A 7154-nucleotide genomic window follows, 5' to 3' on the forward strand; every position below is an offset into this window, starting at 1 on the left:
ACCGGTGTCTTTACAAACCACAAACAATACCAATTTTGTGTTGTTTAGTATTTACAAATGATTATAATTTAAGCCCACAAAATGTGATATGTGTCCCAACATCAGAAATACAAATGTCATTCCCAAAAATCAGAGGGTAACATCACGATTCTACACTCACACACCAAGAACCACCAAATATCACACAAAAAATCAAGAAGAATAACTCCTGACTAATGTCATTCTACCACCTATACCACGCATGTCCAAAGTCCAGCCCGGGGGCCAATTGCGGCCCCCCCTGGTGATTTAATATGCCCCCCCCTGGGGATTTGGATATATATAGTCATTGCAGCCTCACATGTGCCCTGTGCCCTGGGGGCCACAAAAAATATATACCGTATTTATCGACGCTGGCTCGGAGGGGACAGGACGCGCGCCGTCAGATTATATAAAGAGAATCTCCTGTTTACACGGCGGCGTCTGTAATAGGAAGTTCCCTTTCCTGGGATGCCATTGGATGACTGTTCTGCTTATCATAGGAGGCGGGACTTTGTATTAAAGAGGCCACAAGTAAACAAGAAATTCTGTTTGTAATCTGATGGCACTTGTCCCTCCCCCTCCCTGTCCCCTCCGAGGCTGCAGATGGGCATCGATCAGACTGCACTGATAGAAATGGTAAGGCTGCATTCATGGCACATGTGAGGCTGCATTGATTGCAATGGAGAGGCTGCATTGATTGCAATGGTAAGGCTGCATTGATTGCAATGGAAAGGCTGCATTGATTGCAATGGTGAGGCTGCATTCATGGCAATGGCGAGGCTGCATTCATGGCAATGGTGAGGCTGCATTCATGGCAATGGTGAGGCTGCATGCATGGCAATGGTAAGCCGGTGCGTGTTATACACTGATAAATACGGTAACATACGATAAATACGGTACGGTAAAGTAAATAACACGCTCAAAATTAGTCCTGAGCAGCGCTCTGGGATTTGTTGGGGCCACAAAAGAGATATATACAGTATATCCAAATAACACGCCTGAGCTCATCTCTTCACCACACACCGCTACGAGGGCAAGAGAATTCTTGTTGGGCAGTGTATTAGTGCTCGGGCAAACCCACTTAGATAAAATTTTAATGGTTCAAAGAATGTCAGGCAAAATGGTCGGCCCTCGAACATGTTCACTTCATCAAATGTGGCCCTCTTTGAAAAAAGTTTGGACACCCCTGACCTATACAATACAGACCAAAAGTTTGGACACACCTTCTCATTCAAAGAGTTTTCTTTATTTTCATGACTATGAAAATTGTAGATTCACACTGAAGGCATCAAAACTATGAATTAACACATGTGGAATTATACATAACAAAAAAGTGTGACACAACTGAAAATATATTTCATATTCTAGGTTCTAAGTAGCCACCTTTTGCAGCAGACACATCTCTAGAACTGGTAAGAGGAGACTGTGTGAATCAGGCCTTCATGGTAGAATATCTGCTAGGAAACCACTGCTAAAGAAAGGCAACAAGCAGAAGAGACTTGTTTGGGCTAAAGAACACAAGGAATGGACATTAGACCAGTGGAAATCTGTGCTTTGGTCTGATGAGTCCAAACTTGAGATCTTTGGTTCCAACCCCCGTGTCTTTGTGCGACGCAGAAAAGGTGAACGGATGGACTCTACATGCCTGGTACCCACCGTGAAGCATGGAGGAGGAGGTGTGATGGTGTGGGGGTGCTTTGCTGGTGACACTGTTGGGGATTTATTCAAAATTGAAGGCATACTGAACCAGCATGGCTACCACAGCATCTTGCTGCGGCATGCTATTCCATCCGGTTTGCGTTTAGTTGGACCATCATTTATTTTTCCACAGGACAATGACCCCAAACACACCTCCAGGCTGTGTAAGGGCTATTTGACCAAGAAGGAGAGTGATGGGGTGCTGCGCCAGGTGACTACCTCTTGAAGCTCATCAAGAGAATGCCAAGAGTGTGCCAAGAAGTAATCAAAGCAAAAGGTGGCAACTTTGAAGAACCTAGAATATGAAATATATTTTCAGTTGTTTCACACTTTTTTGTTATGTATAATTCCACATGTGTTCATTCATAGTTTTGATGCCTTCAGTGTGAATCTACAATTTTCATAGTCATGAAAATAAAGAAAACTCTTTGAATGAGAAGGTGTGTCCAAACTTTTGGTCTGTACTGTATGTCCAAAGAAATGCAGTATTTATATGTATATATGTATAGGAGGGTTCCACATGTGGCAGGCTTTTCCTCCATAGCATATAGTGGATTAATCCTGAAGGGCCTAATAAGTTCATTGCTTTCTTTCTCCAGTTCCCAGCATTTCTCAAAAACATCCATAAATAGTTACCATGAATAAATGAGACATCATAATACCTTGCTACTGCATGATCTTGAATGCAAAAGATATGGCGTATGTCCACTCCAATGGTCTTCACCAGCAGTTCCTCCATGAGGTAATCCAAATTCACCTTCCGAATATAATCAGGCCAAAATTGAAAGCGCAGGGCATTCTGGATATCGTCTCTCTCCATCTTCCTCTCCATAAGCCCAACGCAACACAACTCCTTTCAACGGCCTCAAAGTGGATGTAAACCTGAATTTTTTATTTATTTTTTGCTGGCACAATGTAGAGTATACGATTTCCTATCATCTGTGCCCAGTATTGCCACAAAGAGTTAATCCAGCTCTGAGCAATCCTCTTTTCTTTTTTCAGTGAGATAAATGGACAAACAGGAGAAAACTTTTGTCCGTTCTTCCCCCTTGCTGTGAATGACAGGTTATTTACATATCTCATGCACTAGCCATGCATTATTTTTTAATTCCTACCCCCACTCCTTTTCTGAAGTCATGTGGTTACTTTTCTGGATTTTGACTGGATGTTAGTGATCATAGTAGAATTTAGTGTAAGGAATACACAGGATAAAATGCATGTTGACAAGGGGAGTGTAGAGGTGGGCGGGGAGTCTACTGACATCACGACTCCACCCACCGAGCTCCAGACAACAGACCCACCCACAGAATCTGCGATTTTTCAGTTCTTATAACAGACAGAGGGGAGACATTTGACAGGTAAGGATACATGCAGGAGGCATCTATATGCTTATAGATCAGCACTATGGCAGTAGTTTAGAAAGGATGAGAGTGGGTTTACATACAATTTAAGCCTTATTACAATGTACATTGCAAAGAAAGATTCAGGCCTGTTCTTAGGCCAAACACCCGCCACAAATGCAGGCCTTTAAATAACCTAAATGTTAAAAAAGGAAGAAAACAAACACCGCCCTACCCAACTCTTCCTATCTCAGCGCTATGGGGTAACGGACAACTAAGAACACATATAAAATATAATATATGAGTATCAGATATGTCAAATATATTAATCAGCAGCCACTTAAAAATAAAATCTTAAATAAAACACAAAGATGAATATTTCAAACCAGTGATGAATATACATCAAAGTGGTGCTTCCAAGTGGATTCTTCGGGAAGGTTGGTGTTTATTGATCATGTAAACAAGTTACAACACCATGAACGTGTTTCTTGGCTCTTTAGTGGCCACTTCATCAGGAAATGCATGGGATCTGTGTGCATTCTTTCAGCTCAGAGTATACTGTTTTGGTGGGCTCTGCACACTTCGGGCCAGATCCACAAAGAAGTTACGTCGGCGTAGCTATTGATACGCCGCATAATTTCTAGGATGCGCCGGTGTATCTTTTTTCTGTATCCAGAAAGCAAGATACGCCGGACTTTTGCTTAGATACGACTGACGTAAGTCTCTTACGCCGTCGCATCTTAGTTGCATATTTACGCTGGCCGCTAGGTGGCGCTTCCGTAGATTTACGCGCAGAATATGCAAATTAGGTAGATCAGCCGATTCACGAACGTACATGCGCCTGGCATATCTATATGCGTCGTTTGCGCAAGGCGTCGGACCAGCGTAAAGTTACCCCTGCTATAGTGAGGCGTACGCAATGTTAGGTATGGACGTCGGGACAGCGTCGAATTTTCCGTTGTTTGCTTAAAACGTTCGCGAATAGGGCTCTGCGTAAGTTACGTTCACGTCGTCTAGGCATTGAGCGGGCGTAATTTAATTTGAAAATTCGACGTGATACTGAGCACGCGCGCGCATGCGCCATTCGAAAAAAGCGTCATTTACGTGGGGTCATGCTTAGTTTACATAAAACACGCCCCCCTGTTCCTCATTTGATTTAGGCACGCTTACATCGGCACATTTATGATACGCCGCCATAACTTTAGACGCAAGTGCTTTGTGAATACAGCACTTGCCTCTTTAAGTTGCGGCGGCGTAGCCTAACTACGATACGCCACGCCCGCTTATATTTACGCCTATCTACGTGAATCTGGGCCTTCCTGTTTATATTGCCTGCCTGTGCAACCAGGACCAAGATAGCTCTGAGGAAGGGGGCTTGCCCCTCAAAATGCGTCAGCAGACATGCCAATTGAAGGCTAAAGGAAGGGGTCCTTTTATAGGTCACCTAGATAATGGATATGTGAAGAGGCCGTGTCCATCAAACATGATGGATGGTTACGTGACTGTGATTTTAATACTTTTGTGAGTATTTTATAAGATTTAAATGATTAAAGTGGTGTCAAAGGTGTTCCCGCCCCCCCTTGTCGCACCCTCTCTTTTAATGATTTCAGATATTAGTAGTCAACTAAATAGAACATGGTTTCTGGTAAAGTTAGATGTTTTGGTTACCATGATTGGTCTGTAGATATAGCTGGAAGATCCTTGGGGCTGATCTTAGGAGACTCCCACCATCCTCCAGAGATGTCCCAATCTTACAGCAACCAATCGTTTTTGTTGCTAATTATAATTGTTAAATTATATTTGTATCATGGATGCTGAATAATATGCCTAATTTTTATGGTTAGGTCTGTTTTAAATGCATTCAGCGGTTGTCCTATTATGCTGCCTTTCCTACACATTCGTATTATTGGTGCCAACACAATAGACACTTTGGGCCAAATCCACAAAGATCCTGCCTAACTTAATTTTTCCCATTTAAGTTACACTGCCTTAAAATTTCTACCTAAGTGTCCGATCCACAAAGCACTTACCTAGAAATTTTGGGCTGTGTAACTTAAATTCCGCCGTCGCAAGGCGTTCCTATTCAAATGGGGGCGATTCCCATTTAAATTAGGCGCGCTCCCGCGCCGGCCGTACTGCGCATGCTCGTGACGTCATTTTCCCGACGTGCATAGCGTGAAATTACGTTACGCCGAGCTTTGTGGATTGCGACGGGTCAATAAAGTTGCGTCGGAAAAAAAAAAAGATACGGCGGGAAAAAAAAAATTCAAAATTTAAAAAAAATCGCGTCGCTGGACAGAAAGGTCTGCTTTTACATGGTGTACTAACTTTACACCATGTAAAAGCAGCCCTAATTTTGCGTATGCAAACTAAAACTTATGGAGAAAAAACGAAGCTGAAAAGCTTTGTGGATCTCCGTAAGTGCTAATTTGCATACCCGAGGCGGCATTTCGACACGAAATGCCCCCAGCGGCGGATGCGGTACTGCATCCTAAGATCCGGCAGTGTAAGTCCCTTACACATGCCGAATCTTCTGCCTAACTATGGAAAACTGATTCTGTGGATCAGTTCCATAGTTAGGAACAGGGATACGACGGCGTTACAGCAATTACGCCGTCGTATCCCTTTTGTGGATTTGGCCCTTTCATTTGTCCCTGATTGCAGTATAAAAGACTAATGTAAAAACAGAAAATTTGCATTACATTTTCCTTTCCCATTTCCTAAAGAAAGAGAGGTTTAATACAAAACTCTGTGGCGACTGCAGTTTTCATAATACATACATCGGATAATCTCCCAACCTTAAGGGAAATAAGGCATGTTTAATGGATGAGGCATTCTCTTGGTTTTAGAGCAGATCACAAGATGTATCACTGAGTTACAAGCATCTCCCACTGGAAGAAATTAGGGCTGTTACTGATCAAAATGTTTCTGTTCGATTAATTGTTTTTTTTATTTATCGATTAATCGACTAATTTCGATTAATTATAACGCACATACAGATCCAACTACTTTTAGCTGATCTCCTTCGAGATAAAATCGATGTAGCTACATAAACTGTAAAAATGGTGCGAGTAATACCAAACGGTAGCAAAAGCAGTCATAAAAACATGTAGCTAAGTATGATACTGGTATAAAAATGTGTACAACGATACCACTGCTGAATCCAGATGAGGAGGGGTTAACATCAGTCTGTCGGCATGTAGATGTCCCATGAAGGGAACTATCACAACTCCCAGTGGATGGCTGTAGAATCCCAGGTTGATAGAGGGAAGTGATAGAGGGAAGTGTAACAGCCCTTGCGTGTGGCAGATAGTGAGGTCCCGCCGGCATGCAGATATGAAGGCACAGCAAAGGAGCCCTTCAGATGGACACGGCAAGCCCCGCCAGTGTCCGTGACGTTACTGGATCTCCGACGGAACTCCCTGAAGGCCCAGAAGTCGGCGGAGAGGTGAGTACCAATCAAAAGAATTTTAATCGATCAAAAAGATTTTGATCGATCAAAAAAATTTAAGATTAATCGATTAATTAAAAGTTAATTTGCACAGCCCTAGAAGAGATACATCTGTACGGCTTTGCTATGTGTATCATTTTGGGATTACAGGAAAACATTTTCCTATTTCATACATTACATATCATATGTAAGTCTTAAACTGGTGAGCTAAAGGATAACTCTGTCAAAAATATATTTGTCCATGGGGGTTGGACTTTGGATGGAGCTTGGTTGCCCTTTCTGGTCTTCACAGCTATCTGGAACCCCAGCAGGCAAGTCAAAGATTGATTACAGAAGAATAGGGTCCTAGGCAAGCTAGCATCTTTGCCCCCCCAATCTCATTGACTGAAATTTATAAGGACTGCAATAGACACAAAGAAGCTGCCCCATTTACATTATCTGCACCATTTTGACCCCATCAAATGCATCCTTTCTGAAGGAACATGCAGGTGCACAGCTTCATAACCAGCTACTCTATCTTGATGGTGTAGTGCAGGAACATCAAGGTTGTAGTTGGGCCCCACGAAATTCAACCAGTCTATAGGCCAGTGATGGCGAACCTTGGCACCCCAGATGTTTTGGAACTACATTTCCCATGATGCTCA

Source organism: Rana temporaria, chromosome 4 (assembly GCF_905171775.1).
Source record: "Rana temporaria chromosome 4, aRanTem1.1, whole genome shotgun sequence".
Lineage (NCBI taxonomy): Eukaryota > Metazoa > Chordata > Amphibia > Anura > Ranidae > Rana > Rana temporaria.